The 26,336-nt window shown below is 46.5% G+C and overlaps 1 protein-coding gene and 1 long non-coding RNA gene across 3 annotated transcripts in view; one reads left to right on the top strand and one right to left on the bottom strand.

The window, feature by feature from the left end:
• ADCY7 (adenylate cyclase 7) overlaps nucleotides 1-18,737 on the bottom strand; it is a 158,410-nt gene extending 139,673 nt beyond the window's left edge. The window contains exon 1 of one of the 2 annotated variants that reach the window (XM_073576175.1): nucleotides 18,256-18,737. The gene's annotated coding sequence lies outside the window, so the exon portion shown is untranslated. The remainder of the gene's footprint in view (nucleotides 1-18,255) is intronic. The other variant, XM_073576172.1, reaches the window with a different exon arrangement.
• LOC141089696 (uncharacterized) lies at nucleotides 16,781-25,682 on the top strand. Its single transcript, XR_012232372.1, has 2 exons — nucleotides 16,781-16,922; nucleotides 25,465-25,682. It is a non-coding gene; the product is annotated as an uncharacterized lncRNA (long non-coding RNA).
• The last annotated feature ends 654 nt before the right edge of the window (nucleotides 25,683-26,336 follow it).

Below are 26,336 nucleotides of genomic sequence, written 5' to 3'. Positions count from 1 at the left end.
TGGAAGTCTCAGTCTGTGATTAATAATTCAAAGATTCAAGTGATATAGGGAGGTGCTGTACCTGCATAGTCAGTTACTCAGTGTGACTGAATTGATTGATCTGGAAAATATTGCAGTAACCACACCTTGACAACAGCATTTTGTATGCTTCACACACTGCAAACAAGGGGAAGTATTAAACCCCTCAGTGCCATTTTTGCTATTTAAAGGGGTTGTCCGGGCTTTTCACATAATCTCAGTGCATATCTGGGCTGCAGAATGCTGACAATAAGTAATTTACCTTCTGTGGCCAGTTTGCAGCGTTTGCTAGATATCATCTCTTGCTTGTAAGAAAAACGTCCGGGGGGGGGGGGGGGGGGGGTGTTCTGGCATTGAAATGAGAACTGGTCGTTTCCTCCTCAATAGTTTCACTTTCCATAGATCACTGTTCAGTGTTTCTGGGGGAGGAGCAGCTGCTCTCTGCACTGAGGCTGCTAGAGGGGGAGGATTTGTTACTGTGTGAGCAGGGATGGGCTTGTTCATGGGGTCGGGGAGGGCCTATAGCTATGGAGGGTGGCGTTGTTGCTATAGAGGGCATGTTTTTAGTGGAGTAGGAGGAAACGACTAGTTCTCATTTCAATGCCAGAACACACACCCCCCCAGACGTTTTTCTTACAAGCAAGAGCTGATATCTAGCAAACCCTGCAAACTGGCCACAGAAGGTAAATTACTTATTGTCAGCATTCTGCAGCCCAGATATGCACTGAGATTATGTGAAAAGCCCGGACAACCCCTTTAACCAAAATCCTGAAACCAAAGCTTAAGGGTCACCGAAACTGTGACTCTTGCATTAAGACAGGCAAGCCATTATTTATTTATTTAGATTTAGTTAAAAAAAGCCAAAATTATCTTTACAATCCAGAAATTTAAACACAACCAAACAACTGCAGAGTCTCCCGTGTGTTTGCATGTTCTGCAGCCCCAGCATCTCCCGCGTGACTGTATGTGCTCCAGCACCAGGGTCTTTCATGTGATGTATGCACTTTCTTTCCTTTACTTTTCATTTCCTCCGATCGCCTTTCATCTTTACTTTTTAAGATGCTACCTCATATCTTTCCTGACAGCTATGAAGAAGGGTTGCTAACCCAAAATATGCAAGCTTAAGGTTCCATATTACTTCTTTTAATCTGTTTGCACTCTTCACGGTATGTTTTTAATTCCAGAGTAAAAGTTATGTTTTAAACCCCCTTTTTTCCCTGATGCTGGAGCTTAGTCCTTTTGGACTTTTCTAGTTCATTGTCTCCTATGTGACATACTGTATATGTTGCAGCCCTGACGTCTCTTGTTCAACGTATATGCTTCAGCCCCTGTGTCGTCTCTGTGATGTACATGGTTGCAGCCAGTGTCTCCTTTGTGATGTATATACAGCAGTTTTGGTGTCTCCTATGTCATGTATACAGTAGATCCCCACTGCTTGAGTTCTATAAATGTAACAAGAGCAGCGATTCATTTGTGATCAAAACAACTTAATGCTGCAAGTTCTTTTCAAAATTCTTTGCAAATAGTCAACTGCGATCTAGACCGCCGCAAATCTGGATCTGGAAAAACAGTTGTCATCATACACATCATCAATAGCACCTAACATCACACGTCTCACCAAAGAGAAGCAGCTCCAGCCAACACAGTAGGGGAGAATTAAATTATTGACCAAATTTAGCAGGATAAATTTCAAGTTGATAGTTTTGTACAGACCCAGAATGATGGTACAAATATCCAAATGGCCCCTGGCAGAAGAAAACTTCCTTACCCCTGCTTTAGAGCTTACAAGTGCTGATCTGAAACTTACTGAATCCCTTTATCTCAGCCCCATGCAGTACGATGGCCATGTAGACATCAACCTCGGTGCCTGCTGTGTGCCCCATCAATCAGAAGCCTCATTTGACCACTAAATACCATGCAGGAGAGCAGTGAATAAAGATCAGTCTTAGAGGCAGGCCCGGTGGCTCATGGAACTGATCATTAGGATCCTAATTAGGATTGACATAATGTGCTGGAATTGGTTTAATAATGGTAAACCGGATGACTGGCTTCCTTATAAAAACTGTCTGTCATATTCCATGACTTGGGAATCATACAGTATTGTGTTGTTGCTGTTGAGTTGCTATGCAGTGCACTTCAGAGAAGGCAGGTTGAACCATTACCCTAACGCTGCCATTTTTCAGGAACACACCTTCCCCCCGGCAAGCAGGAAGCTGAGAGGCTGAGAAACAGGGCGCTCCTGAAGACAGAAGAGAAATAATATCTACTGTGGTGTAGTGACCACTGTGTCCGCTAGGGGGCGCTGTGTGGGTGGTCCAAGACACGCGTATAAGCATTTCCAGTGTCCTGATAGGAGTAGGATGCTGAATGATTGTAATGTATCTCAAGGTGGGTGGCCTTGAGATGAAGACTTGTGTATGTGTTGATCAGCAGTGATACTGCTGAGGTTCCGTGTCAATGTCTTAGGGAAGTCTTTAGGTAGCTGGAGAGACGGGCGGAACCAGCTACCTACAAATCCACTCAGGGGTGTGTCTAGAACGCCATACTAAAGAATGCATGAATGCTTTTAGGACCTGTGATTAGGTCATAGCCATGTGACCGGGTGGGCGTGGCTACGGACCATATAATGTGGCCAGGGTAGGTCACATGAGGGAATGCTTGGACCCGGTTGGTCCGTTGTGGAAGGTCCCGCTGGGAGATGAGGCTTCCTGCCTGACAGCACGTGAATGCTGTGAGTAATGGCTGCAAGCGTCTGACAGTTCCCAGGGAGAGGGAATGAATGTCTGCACTGAGAAGCAGCCATGAGGTAAACCCGGACAGCAGATATAACTCTGAGGCTAGAGAGCCTGTGTACTGTGTACCCAACCTTGAATGACAGCGCTACCTTACAATTGGTGGAGAATGCTATAGGCAGTGTTGTAGCCTTGTTGCTAGGAGCAAAGGAAGAGGACTGCAAAATTCGGTTGCTAAGGGCAAGGGTTTCCAAAAGCACATGGTGCAGTGCTGGCAACGCTGAGCCAGGAGGGCTGACGGCCTTGAAAGCCGTGTGATTTACTGACCGGGGTCAGTGGAAAAGACTTAGAGGACACCTATGCAGTAGAGGGGTCCGAGAACCTGCGCGGCCAGCAGGTGACGCTCGTGAAAATCATGTGATGTGCTGACCGGGGTCAGAGAAAGAGACTGTGGATTGTGATAGGGTGCCTCTGTGGATATGAAGTACCCAAGGACCTGTGTGGCCGACACAGGTAACGGACAGGTGTTCGTGTTGTACTGACCTGGGTCAGTGAAAAAGACTGTGCACCTGGAGGGTTCAGTGAGCAAGGTCCTGGAGGGTCAGTGTTGGGAGGTTCTGGGAGAAGAATCGGATCCCTGGAGCACGTGTGACCTTGGACCTGGTGAGGCGTGCGTGTTGGGCAGTCTCAGGCGGAGACGGGTGTCCTGAATAGCACCCGCCGAGCCCCTGGACCTGGTGAGGCCAGTGTGTTGGGAAACCCTGGGAGGAGGGTCGGCTCCCTGAATAGCACCCGGTGCGTCATGTGTGCTGGACGGTCTCAGGAGAGGAGACGGATATCCTGAAGAGCACACAGACAGGACACGCGAGTTTTGTGTTGCATGTGTGTTTTTTTTCTTTTTCCCTTTTCAAGTTAGCCTGCGGTGACTCAGTGGGGGTCAAGAAGGTGACAAGTGGCTTGCTGTAACTCGGCAGGTTACAAAGGTGACAAGCGGCTTGCTGTAACTCGGCGGGGTTACGAAGGGGACAAGCGGCTTCCTGTAATGCGGCGGGGTTACGAAGGTGACACCAGCAGCTGTGTGTGAACGGCAGCCAGCGGTGTCAGAGATCGGTGACAGCAGGAGCTGTGGTGGTGCCAGCAAGGACTTGTGTGGTATCGTAAAAGAGACAAACTGTGTTGTGTGAACAGTGGTCTAAGGAGACGTGTAGAGAGGACATGGGGAAATCTCGAAAGGGGGTGGTGGCCCAAACCAGGGTGGTAACCCAAAAAGGGGTGGAGTCCCAGAGGGGGGCGGTGACCCAAATTGGGGTGGTAACCCAAAAAGGAGTGGAGTCCCAGAGGGGGGCGGTGACCAAAATCGGGGTGGTTCAGGAAAAGGCAGCACTGGTTGCCTCAGTGGGTATGTCTGGGGAACTGCAGTGTGTGTATGACTTTTGAAGAATCGGGGACAGTCTTTCCGGATAACGACAGGCCGCAGGTGTGTACCATGATGTTGCACCGAGAAAGAGTCTCTGGACGGTTGGACTCAAAGAGTCAGGTGACTGACAGGAACTCCTCTCGCTTTCTCTCTGAACGAGAGAAACGTCAGGGTTCGCTGTAAACTCGGGGTCACGGTGGACTATGCAGTAGAGTAATGTTTGAGGGGACCAAAAGGTGGTGAGTGCCAAGGGGGAGGGATACCACGTGACTTAGTGTATGCCTGGTAGAGGGGCCGGGACTTTGTTTTGTTTGATGACGTATGGTCGGCGATGAAGACGTTTCGATTGTGGGGCCAGCAGACACTGAGACGGTGACGCCTCCTAAAGTGGATAGGTCAGAGGTAGAACTGACCGGAAGAAGAGGTACATCTGCCCAACTTACGGACCTTACGTCTCGTGACATGACGGGTGGTGACCTGACTGACGAGACAACTGGGGTAAAAACACGGGTAGACGGTATCGGGATTGACCCAGTGGTACCCTTTGACAATATAATTAAAGAGGTAGTGGTGTGACACGTGCTGGCCAAAAGAGAACAAGATCATGAGATACAGTTAATAAAAGAGACAGTGGAAAAACATCTCGAACGAGAAAGGGTCCTGAGACAAATGGCCGAGCACAGGGTAGAAGAGCTAGAGAAAGAAGTCTTTGAGCTCAAAGGTCACCTGTTGTGAGTTCATTTTTCCCCTCACCATTGAGGTCTGATGAACTCCCTCCTCTAGTGAAGGAAGGTAGTGAGACTGATTACCAAACACCTGGGCAGCTAGATGATGACTGGGTGGCTGGAATTGAGAACTGGATATAAGGCTGCCGACACCCTTCTTCCTGGCTGGTGATTTTCCTGCTGGATTCTTGGAGACCAGTCTGATTCCTGCATCTCAAAGCTAAGTTTTTCTGCTCTGCTTTGTACTCTTCAGTTTTGTTTTTGTTTTGCCTTGTTTTTTGGGAGTTCTGCCATCCCCGGCCGGGGGTGAGCTGAATTCCATTTTTGTCTCTGTTCTGTTGATATTTTGCTCTGTCTTCAGAATATACCTGAGTGCTGATATAATCTTTTGAAGCCTAGCGACTTCAGGGCCTGTTTTTCCTATCAGTCGGTTGGCTCATTTTGATAGGGTTTTTGCGGATGGCAGACAGCAGCTTTCCTATCCTGTCCTATGTAGTTAGCTTGGGCCCCATCATTTGCTCAACCTATCTTTCTATCTGTGTTAGTGTTTTCATCTTGCTTCACCGTCATTATATGTTGGGGGCTGCCTATTGCTTTGGGGTCTGCTCTGGGGCAGTTTAGTTTTTCCCCTTTCTGTCTCTAGGCTATATAGTTCTCTGGCTGTGATTGAGGGGTCTAGGGCACCGTAGGAACCCCCCACGGCTACTGCTAGTTGTTGTGGATAGGTTCAGGGGTCTGCAATCCGATAGCGGCCAACCTCTCTGGTTTTTCTGGACTTAGCTGGTATTTTGTTTTTTCCTCCTTCGGTGACTCATCATAGCAGTCACCTGTCAACCTGGCAAAGCATGAACAAGACCTTTAGGGAAGAGATGGAAGAACTCAGAGGAGTAGTAAAAGGTCTTCTGCGGGAGAAGAGCTTGGATGAAGATTTACAGCGGCCGGGCCCGACTGATACTAAGACGGAACTGCCAGTACCCATCTTGGCAAAGGGTCGTGAAGAGATAAAATCTCGTGAAGTTGGTGAGCAAAGTGCTGAGGAAGACAGTCACCCGGTTGGGTCAATTGTAGTGGGGGAGGTGTCCTTGGTAAAGCCGGAGCCTTATGTCCAGGAAGAGAGCAAGACCACGACCTTCAAATCTGTGATCGAGGTACCCGAAGATATGCAAGAAGCCTGTGCTGAGGAAGGTGTGCATGAGGCTTTCAAAGAGGCGGGCACTGGGCACCTGAGACTCGGCAGTTGGCGATAATATCAGCCAGGGAAGATATAGCAAACCGGGTAGCTATCCAGAAAGAGATGCATTTGCAATGTCTCCATGCCAAACTGTTGGTCAGGCGGAGTAATATGAAAACTGCTCGATGCCTAGAGTTAGCAAGGGAGGCTATGGATCGGCTGGGTTTGCGGAAAGATGTGATTCCGGTACCCAAAGGTCTGATTGGGAGAATCATTAGAAGACTCGGGAAGGTAATGCAAGACCTTGTAAATATCTCCGGTGTGGTGAGGATCCCTTCTGATGATGAAGACCAGGTACAAAGTGAAGAGGGTAGGATTCCCATCATGGTGGCTGGCTCCGTGGAAAGCCTGAGAAACTTTCGGATGCTCTTGGAGTATCAAGTGGGGTACCTACAAGATTGAGCAGTTGAGGCTGGACCGTCTGCGGATCAATAAAGAGGTACGGAACACCAGGTGGCGGCCGCCTTCAACCCAAGATGTAAGAACCCGAAGGGTTCCTCCAAGAAGTGACATGGCAGATGGCCGAAGAATGTCAGCAAGTAGCAGTGCCACGGGCAGTACAAGGCTGAGAGACCTTAGGCCCTGTGAGACTAAACAGTGTCTGATGTCGCAGACAGACTTTGACGGAAAGGCCAGAGGCCGATATTCTGACCGCTGGGGGGGAGGCCTAACATAGAGATGAGGCCATATGACAGACGGAGACGGTTCTCTTGACCTGCGGTGTAAGGTGTAATGAGTGCCCGGTCTCGAGATCCCGGGGTAATGTTGTGTGTTCAACCCCACAAGTTTGAACAGAGTGGGGAGGTATGTGTTGTAGCGACCACTGTGTCCGCTAGGGGGCGCTGTGTGGGTGGTCCAGGACACGCGTATAAGCATTTCCAGTGTCCTGATAGGAGTAGGATGCTGAATGATCGTAATGTATCTCAAGGTGTGTGGCCTTGAGATGAAGATTTGTGTATGTGTTGATCAGCAGTGATACTGCTGAGGTTCCGTGTCAATGTCTTAGCGAAGTCTTCAGGTAGCTGGAGAGATGGGCGGAACCAGCTACCTACAAATCCACCCAGGGGTGTGTCTAGAACACCATACTAAAGAATGTATGAATGCTTGTAGGACCTGTGATGAGGTCATAGCCATGTGACCTAGTGGGCGTGGCTACGGACCATATAATGTGGCCAGGGTAGGTCACATGAGGGAATGCTTGGACCCGGTTGGTCTGTTGTGGAAGGTCCCGCTGGGAGATGGGGCTTCCTGCCTGACAGCACGTGAATGCTGCAAGTAATGGCTGCAAGCGTCTGACAGTTCCCAGGGAGAGGGAATGAATGTCTGCACTGAGAAGCAGCCATAAGGTAAACCCAGACAGGGCATATAACTCTGAGGCTAGAGAGCCTGTGTACTGGACATTGCACAACCTGTGTGACCACAGGATAAGCAGAGTGAAGCTCTGTCATGGACGCGATGCTGTTTATATGAACTTTCTGTTGCTGTTCCTGGTTTATGATGCCTAATAAACCACATGGACTGTTGGAGTTATGTTAAGAAACCTGTGCCGGATGTGATTTATTGGCTGCCAAGCGAGTGTCCTCAACCTTGAATGACAGCGCTACCTTACACTACAATAATTCATGCTGATAAGTAGAGTGCTGTAGTACTCAGACGTGAAAGTTTTGTATATTGCCTTTATTCTGGCTCAAGTGTAGCCTGTGAGTGTAGGACGCTTGAAACACAGTTTCTTGGCTGTCTCTATGTACCAGTACTAACATGAAGAGATTTCATCAGAAAGCTTGACTCTATTTCAGAGGCACGAATGAAGATTCCAGAAGGTTTATTTTCAAGCCGAATTCTTGTAGTTATGCACCAATACAGTAGGTAAAAAAGACTATTCTGAACGAGTGATGCAAGATCTGAGTTTCTTAAGATGGATGACATATACAGAACAGGCAAGAAGGGGGAGAGGTTAATGACATTGGAGCTAGGAGGCAGATAGTGAGAGGAGGAGGACAAACTACCATAAAGGCAAACCTTACTACATAGAGATGCAACAGCAACAACACAGTACTGTATGATTCCCAATTGGTCGGCTATGACAGCCATTACTTTTTAAAAGAGAGTCATCAGGTTTACCATTATTTAAGCTCACCCATTTTACCTATTTTTGAATAAAGGTTACATTACATAATAAACCCCCTTTTATCCTCCATAAACTACCATAAATTATTTGTCTGGTGAACAAAGTATTTGTAGTCCAGCTCAGGGGTTGTATTATTAAAAAGGTAAGAATAACAATGGTAACAGAAGTCACATTTCACAGCGATTCAATGCAGCATTTTGCAATATTTGCTTTATACAAAACAACTGAATGCATTATGTAAAGAGATAATGTTTCACATGTTCAATGTCCTGTTGTGTTGTAAGTGCAGAGTTCTACAAATTCACAGTGAATGGTCTCATTGGGCTGACACGGTGACTAATCCTAACAAAGCACTAAGTATCCATGCAGCTGATTGCATCCAAAATCCTTAATTCAGTTATGAACATGTTTATGTAAGATTTTCTATGTAACTTTTTTTACATTTACACATGCCTTATATTAGAATAATACTATATTTTCTTGATCGCTTGCACTGTATACGGCAACGATTCAGTAATGCAGTATTGGCAAGGGAACGTATTCCCCACCAGAATTGAGAATCCAAAAGTGCCAGAGAATATCAGCGGTATTTATGTGGGGTAAACAGCAACAATTGGATCTAGCTCATTTCCGCAAAAAAATAAAATTAGAAAACCATTTTATACAGAATAGCACAGTTTTGTCTGTAATCTTATAGTTGTTAACCTGTACCCCATGGGGTAGATACTGTGTCTGTAGGGGGTACTAGCATTTGGCCCACGCTGTGCTTTTACTCCATGAATGCCCATAGCCTTGGAGGCACTTACATGTCATTTGCTTTGGAATGTTAATAAATGTTGCTAGTACCTAAACTAGGCATGGGGGGAGCATTTCCCCAAATTGAATGCAAATAAATAAGTATCTTTGGTTTCTCAGTATGCCATCTCATTTTCTAATTCATTATTCCACTTCCACTAACTATTGAAAAACATACAAAAAAGATCATTCACCATCCCTGGAAAAACAGGTCTTAAAAGGAAGCTCTTTCAGCAAAACCTCCAGGGGTCCTCCTAACAGAAATAAAAAGGAAGGAATGATCTCCAACCAAGAGACCATCTGTTGCTCCACTGCTTTGGGAACTTCCATTAGGGTATGTGCACAATGGTTTTCAGGCAGATTCCACCTGAATATTAATATGACATTGCTGTGCACGTGTTCAGTATTTTGCTGCTTCCTTAACCCCTTTACCCCCGAGGGTGGTTTGCACGTTAACGACCAGGCCATTTTTCACAATTCTGACCACTTTATGGAGTAATAATTCTGGAACGCTTCAAAGGATCACGGTGATTCTGAGATTGCTTTTTTTTGTGACATATTGTACTTCATGAAAGTGGTCAAAATTATTTGATATGACTTGCGCTTATTTGTGAAAAAATGGAAATTTGCTGAAAATTTTGCAATTTTCCAACTTTGAATTTTCATGTCCTTAAATCACTGAGACAGGTCACAAAAAAATAGTCAAATAGCATTTCTCACATGTCTACTTTACATCAGCACAACTTTCAAACCAACATTTTTTTGTTAGGAAGTTATAGGGGTTAAAAGTTTACCAGCGATTTTTCATTTTTCCAGAAAAATTTACAAAACCATTTTTTTTAAGGGACCACATCACATTTGAAGTCACTTTGAGGCTTCTATATGATAGAAAATACCCAAAAGTGACACCATTCTAAAAACTGCACCCATCAAGGTGCTCAAAACCACATTCAAGAAGTTTATTAACCCTTCAGGTGCTTCACAGGAATGTGAAAAAAAAAATTTTCATTTAACTTTATTTCACAAAAAATTGACTTCAGATCCAATGTTTTTTTATTTTGACGAGAGCAAGAGGATAAAAATGGACCTCAAAATTTGCTGTCATTTCTCCTGAGCATGCCGATATGAGGGAGAAAACCACTGTTTGGGTGCACGACAGAGCTCGGAAGGGAAGGAGCGCCATTTGATTTTTTGCTGGAACAATTGGAGGATGCCGTGTCGCATTTGGAGAGCCTATGGTGTGCCTTAACAGTGAAAATCCCCAACAAGTGACACCATTTTGGAAACTAGACCCCTCAGGGAACTGATCTAGATGTGTGCTGAGCACATTGAACCCTCGATGCGTCACAAAGATTTACAACATGTGCCTAAACCCTCAGGCTGTGTTCACAATGAGTTTTTAGAGGAGATGCTCGCCAAAAGCCATGAGTTTTGATTGGAGAGTAAGGCTATGTGCACATGGTGTCTTTTAGATGCCAACGCAGCCATTGGGATTTCCCAGACAAGGGAATTATAGGAAAGACACTGGTGGTCATTCTCCTGAAGCGGCTTTGTGCCTCTGTCGCTGGCATCTGTCAAGTATAGAGAGCAGAAGGAGCACTACACTTCATTTAACCGCTTCTGGATTTACAAACCATGAAGTGGTTAAAAGAAGTGACATAAGATGGAACATGTACACAGCAATGTCCTTTTGACATTGCTGTGCATTATGTTAATTTTGGGGGTCGATTTTATGGCCCAGAATCTGGCTGAAAAATACACTAGGGGCGCACAGGTTTTTTAAAGAAGATTTTTGATGTCATAATGGTTGCCATGGCGACGCCGATGTCATCATAGGTTGCAAGTCCCGCCCCTCATTATGATGTCATAATGGTTGCCATGGTGACGATGATGTCTTAATAGGTTGCAATGGTGACGGTTATGTCATAACGGTTGCCATGGTGATGATGATGTCATAATGGGTATATGGGCACAGGACTATGGGATGGAGGATATGTATTACGGGTATATAGGCAGGGGACTTTGGGATGGCGGATATGTATGATGGGTATATGGGCACGGGACTATGGGATGGAGGATATGTATGATGGGTACAGTTGTGGCCAAAAGTATTGACACCCCTGCAATTCTGTCAGATAATACTCAGTTTCTTCCTGAAAATGATTGCAAACACAAATTCTTTGGTATTATTATCTTCATTTAATTTGTCTTAAATGAAAACCACAAAAGAGAATGAAGCAAAAAGCAAAACATTGATCATTTCACACAAAACTCCAAAAATGGGCCAGACAAAAGTATTGGCACCCTCAGCCTAATACTTGGTTGCACAACCTTTAGCCAAAATAACTGCGACCAACCGCTTCCGGTAACCACCAATGAGTTTCTTACAATGCTCTGCTGGAATGTTAGACCATTCTTCTTTGGCAAACTGCTCCAGGTCCCTGATATTAGAAGGGTGCCTTCTCCAAACTGCCATTTTTAGATCTCTCCACAGGTGTTCTATGGGATTCAGGTCTGGACTCATTGCTGGCCACCTTAGAAGTCTCCAGTGCTTTCTCTCAAACCATTTTCTAGTGCTTTTTGAAGTGTATTTTGGGTCATTGTCCTGCTGGAAGACCCATGACCTCTGAGGGAGACCCAGCTTTCTCACACTGGGCCCTACATTATGTTGCAAAATTTGTTGGTAGGCTTCAGACTTCATAATGCCATGCACACGGTCAAGCAGTCCAGTGCCAGAGGCAGCAAAGCAACCCCAAAACATCAGGGAACCTCCGCCATGTTTGACTGTAGGGACCATGTTTTTTTTCTTTGAATGCCTTTTTTTTCTCCTGTAAACTCTATGTTGATGCCTTTGCCCAAAAAGCTCTACTTTTGTCTCATCTGACCAGAGAACATTCTTCCAAAATGTTTTAGGCTTTTTCAGGTAAGTTTTGGCAAACTCCAGCCTGGCTTTTTTATGTCTCGGGGTAAGAAGTGGGGTCTTCCTGGGTCTCCTACCTAACAGTCCCTTTTCATTCAGACGCCGATGGATAGTACGGGTTGACACTGTTGTACCCTCGGACTGCAGAGCAGCTTGAACTTGTTTGGATGTTAGTCGAGGTTCTTTATCCAACATCCGCACAATTTTGCGTTGAAATCTCTTGTCAATTTTTCTTTTCCGTCCACATCTAGGGAGGTTAGCCACAGTGCCATGGGCTTTAAACTTCTTGATGACACTGCGCACGGTAGACACAGGAACAGTCAGGTCTTTGGAGATGGACTTGTAGCCTTGAGATTGCTCATGCTTCCTCACAATTTGGTTTCTCAAGTCCTCAGACAGTTCTTTGGTCTTCTTTCTTTTCTCCATGCTCAATGTGGTACACACAAGGACACAGGACAGAGGTTGAGTCAACTTTAATCCATGTCAACTGGCTGCAAGTGTGATTTAGTTATTGCCAACACCTGTTAGGTGCCACAGGTAAGTTACAGGTGCTGTTAATTACACAAATTAGAGAAGCATCACATGATTTTTCGAACAGTGCCAATACTTTTGTCCACCCTCTTTTTTATGTTTGGTGTGGAATTATATCCAATTTGGCTTTAGGACAATTCTTTTTGTGTTTTTTCATTTAAGACAAATTAAATGAAGATAATAATACCAAAGAATTTGTGTTTGCAATCATTTTCAGGAAGAAACGGAGTATTATCTGACAAAATTGCAGGGGTGTCAATACTTTTGGCCACAACTGTATAAGGGCATGGGACTATGAGATGAAGGATGTGTGATGGGTATATGGGTACTCGACTATGGGATGGCGAAAATGTATGATGGGTATATGGGCATGGGACTATGGGATGGTGGATATGTATGATGGGTATATGGGCACGGGACTATGGGATGGAGGATATGTATGATGGGTATATGGGCACGGGACTATGGGATGGAGGATATGTATGATGGGTATATGGGCACGGGACTATGGGATGGAGGATAATTATAATTTGTTACAACTAACCACAGTTACTATGCCCGGGCAGCGCCGGTCTCTTTAGCTAAAGTTAATAATATAGTTCAGGCTATAGGACAATGGGTTTCCTAAACTCGGCAGCCCTAATAAACCAGACAATTCTAACTTAATACACTGGGGTCCTCTTTTGAGGATCTTAATCCTTTGGCCAAAACAGGAGAATCTTGCTCTGAAGGATCTATGGGAGGTGGTTTCACAGAAAATTCAGCTCGATTTTTTACTGTATTAAGATTATTTTATTTTCCAATTATGTGAAAAATGGACATGAGAAGGATTATAAAAACTGAAAAAAGACCATTTTTCACATATAAGAAACACAACATATATGTAAATCAGGCCTAAAGCAGCAATTCCATTTCCAGTCCTCAAGTAGACTCATTCACACGTCGGTATGCAAAAAAAAAAGTGCTTATAATAAAATACTCATCAGTATGGTCATTGTGTCAGTTTTTACCATCTGAGTAGACGTGCGTTATCGATTGGTGACTCGGATCTAAATCGCACATTTATCAGTGATGTGATAAGGACCACTTGGTCTGCAAAAATACATGCCAAAGTGAACACCGCCATAGAACTCGGATCTATTTTCGTTCATCGGTGAAAAATACAGTTTAAGCTCGAATGAGAAAAGCTGACGTCTGAATGAGGCCTAAAGGGCTGATTGACAGGGCTCCAACCAAGGGGCATTTTTTGGTCAGGCTGATTTACAAAAGGACTCTTTTGAAAAGTTGGGATTTCCCAAAATGAAGAATCCCTTTAAGCTACGTAAATTATCATAAAGCTTCAGACAAGGCAGATGTGATTCTGTGTCCATAAGAAAAAAAAACAACCCATCTTAAAATCGGTCAGAAAGTCCTTGTTGGGTGCCTCTGAAATCTTATCAAAATTCAATGCTAAATACACAAAGATCAGAGGCGGGTCCTGGTTGGACGTGCTCTTGAAACTTCCTATGCCTTTCCCGGGGTTGCTCTCCAGAATTTACAAAAAAATTGTTTCCTCTTACAATCCATCAAAACCAGTTTGCTTACTTTCATGGGAGAAAGAATTGGGAATTACATTATCAAACTCAGAAGTACATAGGGTTCTGGCCAATTCAAAAGGGTTCTCCAGATGCACCTTATTACAGGAAAACTCCTACAAAATACTCACGAGATGGTATAGGACACCCGAGATTTTGCATCATCTTGGATGGAGTCTAAATTGTGTTGGAGGTGCGGCTCGGGAATAGGCAACACGTCACACATCTTCTGGTCCTGCCCCCTTCTGAAAGATTTTTGGTCAGGGGTCAACAAAACACTCATGGATCTATAGTTGATATCCAGAAACCTCTCTCCTAAGGAAGTATTACTATTTTGCCCCACTTCAGACTGCAGGCTAACAAAACATGGTCCTTTGGCCCTAATGTTGAGTGCAGCTAAACATTTAATCTCGTCCCATTGGAAGTGTACATCTCCACCCCCCTCTCAGAATGGTTTGAAAAAAATCAATCTAATTTACAGAATGGAGGAACTCTCTAGTTGGAAAACTCACTCACAGCCCCTCTTTTTAAAAGCTTGGATCTCCTGGAGGGAAAAATTTGCCCCCACTTAGTCTTTCAGACCTCCGGGCCCCTTCAGCCACCTCTTCCTATTAATGACACCCCTACAGCGGATCTCTACCCCTCTTTTTATGGATGCCACCCACCTTCACACATCATATCTCTTTTCTACAACACTATTATCTCACAGGAATGTTTCGGTCTTCAACTAAAATGACAATCATTCTCTTCCCTTTATACCTCTCTACCCCAATGCATGGTATTCACCATTGTTGAATTCGTTGTGTTTTTGTTGTAATTCTTGGTTTGACTCTGTTCGTCGAACTTATTTCTCTTGAAATGCATGGCTTACCCTGCTGTAAAATGTTATTCTGAAAATGTACTCTTCAGCTGTATTGCCGCTGTTATTTTTCTTTAATAAAGAAATAAATTACAAAAAAAAAAAAAAGAAAGTCCTTGTTGGGCTATAATAGTGCCTTACTGGAGGAACTTTACACAGATTTATAAATGATTTCTTAAAATATTCACAGGCCTCGTAAGTCCCTAGAGATGGTCAAACCCCTGCAATACGCAGTGGCGTTATCTCCAACATTCACATACAGGGAGTGGTGGAGCATTTCAATATGCAGCTGATTTTTCAAAAGGAAACATGATATTGTCTTCTTGACACCTTTTCGACCGATCCTACAGACCACAGTAAGTCACACCCTGCGGTGCCCACGTAAGGTCAGAGGACTCTATTGTTACACTATATCTCACATCTATGTCTGCACACTGTATGCAAAAATAGTGCAATCCCACCCGCACTTTAACCCTTTCATCATTCGTGCTTGATGGCAATTTAGGTCGCAAAAAAAAAAAAAAATTACAATTCCACAGTTGTTTTTTGCTTTTTTCTTTTACCATGTTCACTAAATGCTAGAACTGACCTGCCTTTATGATTCTCCAGGTCATTACGAGTTCATAGACACCAAACATGTCTAGGTTCTTTTTTTATCTAAGTGGTAAAAAAAATTCCAAAATTTGGTAGAAAAACAATAATAGATGGCGCCATTTTCCATTACCCGTAGCGTTTCCGTTTTTTGTGATCTCGGGTTGAGTGAGGGCTTGTTTTTTGCGTGTCGAGAAGACGTTTTTATTGATACCATTTTGCTGCAGATAGGATCTTTTTATCGCCCGTTATTACATTTTATTCCAATGTAGCAGTGACCAAAAAAAATTAATTTGGGGGTTTTTAATTTTTTTCTCATTACGCCGTTTAATGATCAGGTAATACTGATAGATCAGGCGATTCTGAATGCAGCGATACCAAATACGGTATGTGTATGTTTACTTTTCTGTTGTTTTATTTTGAATGGGGCAAAGGGGGGGTGATATATTATATTTTTATATATATTCTTAATATTTTTAAAAAAAAACATTCTTTTACTTTTGGCATGCTTCAATAGTTTCCATGGAAGACTAGAAGCTGCAGTACTCTGATCGCCTCAGCTCCACACAGGTGATGATCAGATCGCCTGTGTGTAGCAGAAATGCTCACTTGCTTTTAGTGCCGACCGCTGGGCGGCGCTCATAGCAATCTGACAATGACAGCCACAGGGGTCTGCTGCAGACTCCGGGATCTCATGCCAACCCATCGGCGACCCGCGGTCATGTGACATGGGCACCAATGGGCAGTATTAGTGACGCGCTTCCGTTAAGTGCGAGTTAAGTGGTGCTGTCAGAGATTGACACTGGAATTTAACTAGTTAACAGCCGCGAGTGGATCACGATTCCACCCGTGGCTGTTGCGGGCACATGTCAGCTGGACAGATCAGCTGTCATGTGCCCGGACAAGGGGAGTCCGACATCGGCATACTATGACTCCCGATATCGGAAAGGAGTTAAAAATTTTAACTCACTGTAAATTTTATAAAAAGCACATTAAACTGTAAGGATGACTAATTGAATCCAGAATTTTTTTTGAAAGTGTAGTTGATGTACTCTTACATTCAAACACTATGAAGAAATTATCAGGGTCATAGTTCAGCTTGTGCCCCAGTATCAACACTACCAGCCTCTGATTCCTTATACTGTGCGCACACACCTGGGCAAGCTGTGCAATGGCATCAGTGTGCCAAGCCACTCCTGTTCTTATATAAGCCCTGATGATGTCACTTGGCCAGCCAATCTCAGTAAGGCCACCGCATTACAGTGACTCAAAGCCAATCCCTGCATGCTTATAGGCTGCATAACATGAAACCAGCAAAAGTAAAGCAGACAGCAGAGAGCTGATATTATCATTTTTGTTATTTTGCCCAGCCTACTGTGCTACTCCTCAGGCCGGGCTCAGGTGAGCGTGTGAAAAATCGTCTGACTTACATCCAGGTACATCGTTCGACTTTCATCTGTATGGTCATCCATGTGTCTGTTTTTTCCATCTGTCCAGCATCCATTTTTATATATGACCAGTAAAGAAAATTTACAAGACTAAGAGCAGTATCCTATAAAAATAACGGCAATAACTGTGTTTTTTGGTAAAAAACGGATGATCCCATTATTTTTTGCGCACCCATAGACTCCAATAGGCGAGTTTAATCTGAAAGAGATTAGTGCACGCTGCAAGTTTTGGGTTTTTACATGCAAAATTGCCATCTGAATGGCCCAATTCTATAGCACTGGTCAGTGTGCAGTCTGTGTGATAGCAGATCTAAATGCAGCACACGTCTATATCATACGCGTCATCTGAACAAGCCCTTACCACAAGTCGTCCTCCATCTGTCTACACATATAATTAACGGGAATTAAAGGACGGCACTGCAGAGGGGACAGCGCCTCGGCCTCAGGCAGACGTCCAGTGTTTTTCGCGTTAGGGAAAATCAGGCCGATTACTCGGATCAGACTTTGATCAGCGTTGGGTCAGTGTGCGTTCTGAGCGTCATCAAAATTAAAAAAAAAAAAAATTCTCCATCTTCTCCTTTCTGACTGTCTGTGAAAACTGATGTCATCCGAGTAAGATCGGAGTCTTTTTCACAGGCCCATAGACTTGTGTTTCCAATTTTGATCCAACTTTGACATCAAAATCGGACAGGTCGCTGATATTTTCTGCAGAGCACTCCGTCCGAGGTAAAAAAAACACAAAAAAACACAGACATATGCCGCCCCCACAGACTATCCCCGGTGAGCGCGTGAACAATATGGATGTAGGCGAAACCCGGCCGTCTGACTGAGCCCTAAAACCATGCCCACATGTGCACCTTGTGGTGTGGCGCTAATATCTCGCACCCTGCGGGGTCACCCTTGGTAGTAAACGCAAAAATTGCACTTTTGTTTTCTAGGAAATGTTCTTAGATTTTTTTTTTACATGGAAAACTGTCAGCCCAGAGCGGGCAAAATTGTAAAATAGGGACACACCGGATCAATATCCTACACAGGACGCACGTATCAAATATTAAATGCACCTGAGGTAAAAAGCAAAGTGGGAAAAGTATTGTGAAATACCTCACATACCATGGAGCAAAAACGCTTCATGTGAATATATTCTAAAGAGGGAAACAGGTGATACAACAGGCAGAATCTCCATTGCTCAACTCCTACATTGTAATATATATATATATATATATATATATATATATATATATATATATATATATATCATATAATCAAATGCACAAGGAGAGACTCACCTGTGGGAGAAGACGCAGAGACTGGGGGCTCCTACATGCGGTACAGCTGCGGCACTGGGGGCTCCTACATGCGGTACAGCTGCGGCACTGGGGGCTCCTACATGCGGTACAGCTGCGGCACTGGGGGCTCCTACATGCGGTACAGCTGCGGCACTGGGGGCTCCTACATGCGGTACAGCTGCGGCACTGGGGGCTCCTACATGCGGAGGGCTGCTCACTCGGGTCCCCTCCACAGACCCCCTGGTCCCGCGGCGTGGGCTGCTCTGACAGGGAAATCACGGCCGCTGGGTGTGTGGGCGGCGGAGCGGGAGGTCACACCTGTCAGTGATACACGCGGGGATGTTTCGGGTTTTTTCCTTTTTCCATGAGGTAATTGCAGACACTTCATTGTAACCCACCACGTCCTCCCGGTTACTGCGCCCCATTCACACTGTGCAGCTTGGAGGTGTTTTGGGCTGCAGCAGATTTACCGTGTGAGTAAATGGGAATCTATAACAGCTAAATAAAAAAATAAAATCGCTGAATTTTTCCAGCTCCGCAATAAATGGAAAATCTGCAGCAAAATGGATAAAATGTGGACCGAGCTCGTCCGCAGCTGCACAATGTGGATTTTGCCCTGGATTTAGCACAGATTTCTTGAGTCAGCGACTTTCTCATAGAGAACACAGGAGCGAGTGGCAGATCGAGCGCTCCATTGTGTGGGGCAGGCGGCGGATCGAGCGCTCCATTGTGTGGGGCAGGCGGCGGATCGAGCGCTCCATTGTGTGGGGCAGGCGGCGGATCGAGCGCTCCATTGTGTGGGGCAGGCGGCGGATCGAACGTTCCATTGTGTGGGGAAGACGGCGGATCGAGCGCGCCATTGTATGGGGCAGACGGCGGATCGAGCGCGCCAATGTATGGGGAAGGTGGTGGATCGAGCGCTCCATTGTGTGGGGCAGGCGGCGGATCGAGCGCTCCATTGTGTGGGGCAGGCGTCGGATCGAGCGCTCCAATGTATGGGGCAGGCGGTGGATCGAGCGCTACATTGTGTGGGGCAGGCGGCAGATCGAGCGCTCCATTGTGTGGGGCAGGCGGCGGATCGAGCGCTCCATTGTGTGGGGCAGGCGTCGGATCGAGCGCGCCAATGTATGGGGAAGGTGGTGGATCGAGCGCTCCATTGTGTGGGGCAGGCGGCGGATCGAACGTTCCATTGTGTGGGGAAGACGGCGGATTGAGCGCGCCATTGTATGGGGCAGACGGCGGATCGAGCGCGCCAATGTATGGGGAAGGTGGTGGATCGAGCGCTCCATTGTGTGGGGCAGGCGGCGGATCGAGCGCTCCATTGTGTGGGGCAGGCGGCGGATCGAGCGCTCCATTGTGTGGGGCAGGCGTCGGATCGAGCGCGCCAATGTATGGGGCAGGCGGTGGATCGAGCGCTACATTGTGTGGGGCAGGCGGCAGATCGAGCGCTCCATTGTGTGGGGCAGGCGGCGGATCGAGCGCTCCATTGTGTGGGGCAGGCGTCGGATCGAGCGCGCCAATGTATGGGGAAGGTGGTGGATCGAGCGCTCCATTGTGTGGGGCAGGCGGCGGATCGAGCGCTCCATTCTGTGGGGCAGGCGGCCGATCGAGCGCGCCAATGTATGGGGAAGGTGGTGGATCGAGCGCTCCATTGTGTGGGGCAGGCGGCGGATCGAGCGCTCCATTGTGTGGGGAAGGCGGCGGATCGAGCGCTCCATTGTGTGGGGCAGGCGGCCGATCGAGCGCTCCATTGTGTGGGGCAGGCGGCCGATCGAGCGCTCCATTGTGTGGGGCAGGCGGTGGATCGAGCGCTCCATTGTGTGGGGCAGGCGGTGGATCGAGCGCGCTATTCTGTGGGGCAGGCGGCCGATTGAGCGCTCCATTGTGTGGGACAGGCGGCCGATCGAGCGCTCCATTGTGTGGGGAAGGCGGCGGATCGAGCGCTCCATTGTGTGGGGCAGGCGGCGGATCGAGCGCTCCATTGTGTGGGGCAGGCGGCGGATCGAGCGCTCCATTGTGTGGGGCAGGCGGCGGATCGAGCGCTCCATTGTGTGGGGCAGGCGGCGGATCGAGCGCTCCATTGTGTGGGGCAGGCGGCCGATCGAGCGCTCCATTGTGTGGGGCAGGCGGCGGATCGAGCGCTCCATTGTGTGGGGAAGGCGGCGGATCGAGCGCTCCATTGTGTGGGGCAGGCGGCGGATCGAGCGCTCCTTTGTGTGGGGCAGGCGGCGGATCGAGCGCTCCATTGTGTGGGGCAGGCGGCCGATCGAGCGCTCCATTGTGTGGGGCAGGCGGCGGATCGAGCGCTCCATTGTGTGGGGCAGGCGGTGGATCGAGCGCGCTATTCTGTGGGGCAGGCGGCCGATTGAGCGCTCCATTGTGTGGGGCAGGCGGCCGATCGAGCGCTCCATTGTGTGGGGCAGGCGTCGGATCGAGCGCGCCAATGTATGGGGAAGGTGGTGGATCGAGCGCTACATTGTGTGGGGCAGGCGGCGGATCGAGCGCTCCATTGTGTGGGGAAGGCGGTGGATCGAGCGCTCCATTGTGTGGGGCAGGCGGCGGATCGAGCGCTCCATTGTGTGGGGCAGGCGGCGGATCGAGCGCTCCATTGTGTGGGGCAGGCAGCGGATCGAGCGCTCCATTGTGTGGGGCAGGCGGTGGATCGAGCGCGCTATTCTGTGGGGCAGGCGGCCGATTGAGCGCTCCATTGTGTGGGACAGGCGGCCGATCGAGCGCTCCATTGTGTGGGGCAGGCGGCGGATCGAGCGCTCCATTGTGTGGGGAAGGCGGCGGATCGAGCGCTCCATTGTGTGGGGCAGGCGGCGGATCGAGCGCTCCATTGTGTGGGGCAGGCGGCGGATCGAGAGCTCCATTGTGTGGGGCAGGCGGCGGATCGAGCGCTCCATTGTGTGGGGCAGGCGTCGGATCGAGCGCGCCAATGTATGGGGAAGGTGGTGGATCGAGCGCGCCAATGTATGGGGCAGGCGGATCGAGCGCTCCATTGTGTGGGGCAGGCGGCGGATCGAGCGCTCCATTGTGTGGGGCAGGCGGCGGATCGAGCGCTCCATTGTGTGGGGCAGGCGGCGGATCGAGCGCTCCATTGTGTGGGGCAGGCGGCGGATCGAGCGCTCCATTGTGTGGGGCAGGCGGCGGATCGAGCGCTCCATTGTGTGGGGCAGGCGGCGGATCGAGCGCTCCATTGTGTGGGGCAGGCGGTGGATCGAGCGCGCTATTCTGTGGGGCAGGCGGCCGATTGAGCGCTCCATTGTGTGGGGCAGGCGGCCGATCGAGCGCTCCATTGTGTGAGGCAGGCGTCGGATCGAGCGCGCCAATGTATGGGGAAGGCGGTGGATCGAGCGCTCCATTGTGTGGGGCAGGCGGCGGATCGAGCGCTCCATTGTGTGGGGCAGGCGGTGGATCGAGCGCGCTATTCTGTGAGGCAGGCGGCCGATTGAGCGCTCCATTGTGTGGGGCAGGCGGCCGATCGAGCGCTCCATTGTGTGGGGCAGGCGGTGGCTTGAGCGCTCCATTGTATGAGGCAGGCGGCCGGGACGTTATCGTTTGTCTGACAGCCATTAATGTGTACGGTGATGTTAGGATGTGTGCACACGCTGCGGATCCGCTAGCATGGTACAGTATAATGTTATTCAATGGGTTTTAGAAACCGCAGTGCACACGTTGCAGATTTTTCCGCGGTTTTAAATTCGCAGCATTTCAATTCTTTGTGCGGATTCCGCAGCGGTTTGACACCTGTTCCATTGTCCAGGTGTCAAACTGCCGGCAAATCTGCAGGAAAACCGCAGGTCATTTTACCTGCAAATCAGTGCGGAAAAATCTGCAGGGCAATCCGCACTGTGTGCACTCACCCTCAGAGTGTGCTCAGGCGGAGTCTTTTTGCTCAGTTTCTGGAGCCCAAACATCAAGTTTTTGAGGAGTTCTGTGTTTTTAAGGTGGATTTTGGAGAGTTTCTGCTCCAAAAACTGACCAAAAAAAAAAGTCTCAGTGTGAATGCACCTTAGGACTTTATCACATGTGGTTTGGTCACATTTATTTCTGAAAACAAACCGCAGCGTTTTACAGGAGCAGCAAAGTAAATGACATTTCTGAAATCTCATGAACACGGTGCTTAGTTTTTCATTGCAGATTTGATCCTGAAAGTGTGAATTCCTCCATATCAGTGACATGCACTCTCTTTTCACCATCCAGTAATGTTTGAAATCTTGAAGAGTTTAAGAGATGATCACATAGCCTTCTGCTATAAACCATGGATCGTCTCCACAGAGGGATCCGTCTGATGATCGCTCCCACCACTTGTTTTAATCATTTGGCGTTTTTGAGAACATGAAGTGAATTGAAAACGTTCAGAAAACTGTACGTGTGAACAGTGGGTCAGTTTTCAAATAATAATAATATTAATAAATTTTATTTCTATAGCACCGGCATATTCCGCAGCACTTTACATTTCAGAGGGGACTTGTACAGACAATAGACATTACAGCATAACAATAATCACAGATCATAACAGATACCAAGAGGAATGAGGGCCCTGCTCGCAAGCTTACAATCTATGAGGAAAGAGGTAGACACGAAAGGTAGATGGTAACAATTGCCCTGATTGTATGGACCAGCCATAATGTTAAGTGTGTAACAGTACAGACACAGAGGGCTAATGGATGCATAAAGCATGTGGGAACATGATGCGGGGAACCTGGTTATGGTAAAAACTTTTGGCTGTGCCACACAGGGATAGATTAGGTTAATGTGTTGAGGCGTAGGCCAGTCGGAATAAATGCGTTTTCTGGGCACGCTTAAAATTGTGGGGATTGGGGACTAATCGTATTGACCTGGGAAGTGCAGTCCAAAGAATTGGCGCAGCATGTGTAAAGTCTTGGAGACGGGAGTGGGAGGTTCTGATTATTGAGGATGCTAACCTCAGGTCATCAGCAGAACGGAGGGCGGCGGGTAGGATGGTATACTGAAACAAGGGAGGAGATGTAGGGTGGTGCTGAGCCATGGAGAGCTTTGTGGGTGAGGGTAATAAGTTTATACTGAATTCTGGAGTGGATGGGTAGCCAGTGTAATGACTGGCACAAGGTAGAGGCATCAGTGTAACGACTGGCGAGGAATACGATCCTGGCAGCAGCATTCAAGACAGATTGGAGGGGGGGGGGGAGTTTGGTAAGAGGGAGACCGATTAGAAGAGAGTTACAATAGTCGAGACGAGAATGAATAAGAGAAACAGTAAGAGTTTTTGCAGAGTCAAAAGTAAGAAAAGGTCGAATTCTAGAAATGTTTTTGAGGTGCAGATAAGAAGAGCGAGGCAGTGATCGGATGTGGGGGACAAAGGAAAGCTCGGAGTCAATTATGACCCCAAGATAGCGGGCATGTTGCTGGGGAGTAATAGTGGAACCACACACAGAAATGGCAATGTCGGGTATAGGTACATTAGTAGCGGAAGGAAACACAAGGAGTTCAGTCTTTGACAGTTTCAGATATAGTGAGGACATGATGTTAGACACAGCGTTTAGACAATCACCGGTGTTTTCTAGAAAGACTGGCGTGATGTCAGGAGAAGCGTATAATTGTGTGTCATCAGCATAGAGATGGTACTGGAAACCAAATCTACTGATTGTTTAACCAAGAGAGGCAGTGCACAAGAAGAGGAGGGGGCCTAGGACTGATCCTTGAGGAACCCCAACAGTAAGGGGAAGATGAGGAGGAGGAGCCAGCAAAAGATACAGTAAAGGAGCGGTCAGAGAGATAGGAGGAGAACCAGGAGAGAACAGTGTCCTTGATGCCGATGGAATGGAGCATAGAAATGAATGTCTTTTATGCATTAGTTTAGCAATTTTCCAGGTATTTTTGAAGCAGCCCTACTCCTGAAGACTCTTTCTCGGGTGCGTGATGTCTGTCTCACGGTACGGGCACACAACGTCTTTTAAATTCAGGCGAATGGGTAACATTTTTCAAGCAGAAGACGCTACAAGGAACTCTGAAAGAGTTTTCTTTTTTTCAATTTTTTTTTTAAATTTAACTATCGTTTTCCAGTCATTTTTTTTGCTCCATTGAATAAGAGAGAAACCACTGACATTTTTTTTTAATGATCTCTTTTTGTATATCAGAACCGGCCGTTTAAGTCCTTGGGAGCGAGAACAGAATTAATGGCACAAAGAGAAGGGATCCAGTAAAAAGTTTTGGATTGTGAGACAATTCCCTTACATCCAAAAATTGGTGTCCATTCATTACAACGACCCCGTAAAATGTGTCATGCAGGAAATCTGATCCTAATGTGTGTGGGTTAGAGAGTTATTTACTTTTTATACAGGTCTTTTGTTTGCTACTTTTTTATTGTATTTTTATGTTTTATTGTTTCTTTCTTGGGTCTCGGATAAGCACAGGACACATGAGCATTGTAGTCGCTGATGTCACCGGTCTGTGCCTTCCCCTCTGGCACAGGGAATCCCCGCTGCTCCTAAATAAAAGCTCACAGCGCTCACTATGACATTTATGTTTAGGAGTTTTTTGTGACGGGTAAGTGAGTATTGATGATTGTAAAATACGTTTTATAGTGCGGCGCTGGAAAGGCTTAAAGGGTTTCCAGTCATAAAACTATAAATAGTTTGTAATGTAAAAGAACGGAAATCCAGCGTCACAGAGATCCTATAAAATAGAGCAGCCATACCAAGGATGATAAAAACGGATACACGGATGACACACTGATGATACCGGTATCATTTTTTCACATACGCCTTGAGACACGGACGTGTGAACGAGGATTTATTTTATGACTCTTTCCCCAAGGGCTCGTTCACACATCCGATTTTCTCGCATGAGTGTTATCTGTGGTTTTCAGGAACCCATGTTATTCTATAGTGTTATGCGCATGTCCGATTTTATTTTCCTCAGACCGAGCGGTCTGCAAAAAATATCGGAGACATGTCCGATTTTGATCCAAGGGTCAAAAATCAGTAGCGCAAGTCTACGGGTCTGTGGGAAAAAAAAAAAAAAAAAAATTCGGACTGTACCCAGATCCAAGAGCCGTCTGATTTTCACGGACTGTCAAATAGGTGGAGAAACTTTATTTGTCTCCCTACGTACAAGAAAACCTGATGTCACTTGAATCACACTCGGATCAGAATAATTGGACCATTTTTCAGAATAAGCTCTAAGATTGGACCGAATGTCTAATACCATGAATTTACCTTCCAGAAAAAAATCCATCCTATGAAGGGGCAGACACAGACAGAAGAGGGTCCCTGAGCAAGAACAATATACGAGCCATTTACAGCCCAGTTCCCTTACCTCATTGTATCTTTTAATATAATCCTGTCTGTGGTGATAATGAGACTGCTGAATAGTCATCTTTACTGAATAGGAAATATGATTCTACTAGTACGCTGGTGTGAAAATTGCAAAATTTCAGATTTTTTTTATCTAGACGGTGACATCTAAAATAAAAAAAATATAAACACAATTTTTAAAAATATATTTACCATAAAAACTTTAAACGATAGGTTGTTTTCTGATGACACATTGCCTTTGTGTTCTCCCTATGTATGACTTCTGAGCTCAGCAATTCTTGGAGAAGAAATCAATGTAAGTGGTGGAAATAGTGTGTGCAATTAGATTATATTTTACACATTTGTTTACGGGACAAAATGCACTGATGTGAATAAGAAGCAATGTCTAACACTACAATGTCAATCATTTCATGTAACATGAAGATTTATCGCTGCTCTTCTATCCACGACTTGCCATAATCTGGGATCTTTGGCCTACAATAATACAGTGCACAACTATTTACAGCTGGGAGATTTGGTGCAGGCAGAGGACAAAGTGCAGAAAATAAGATATTGCAAATATCTCCATAAAGGATAAGGAGCATTGACCTGCACTCGTAAGAGCTTTGTATGAACGCGGCAAAAAGACAAACTTAACTGATGATGGATCTGGTCTAACTTCAAGGGGTTTTCGAGCTTCGATTTTTCATATGAGTCCTAAAAGGTTGAAAATCTCTGCTTGCTGTCATTCATAGGAACTTTTATTGTTCGCCTCCATTGAATAATTAAAAAAAAAGCTGT

This window comes from Dendrobates tinctorius, unplaced genomic scaffold (assembly GCF_039654945.1).
Source record: "Dendrobates tinctorius isolate UK_male_01 unplaced genomic scaffold, ASM3965494v1 ptg000047l, whole genome shotgun sequence".
Lineage (NCBI taxonomy): Eukaryota > Metazoa > Chordata > Amphibia > Anura > Dendrobatidae > Dendrobates > Dendrobates tinctorius.
The sequence above is the reverse complement of the archived record's forward strand: the minus strand, read 5'-3'. Positions and strand labels throughout refer to the sequence as shown.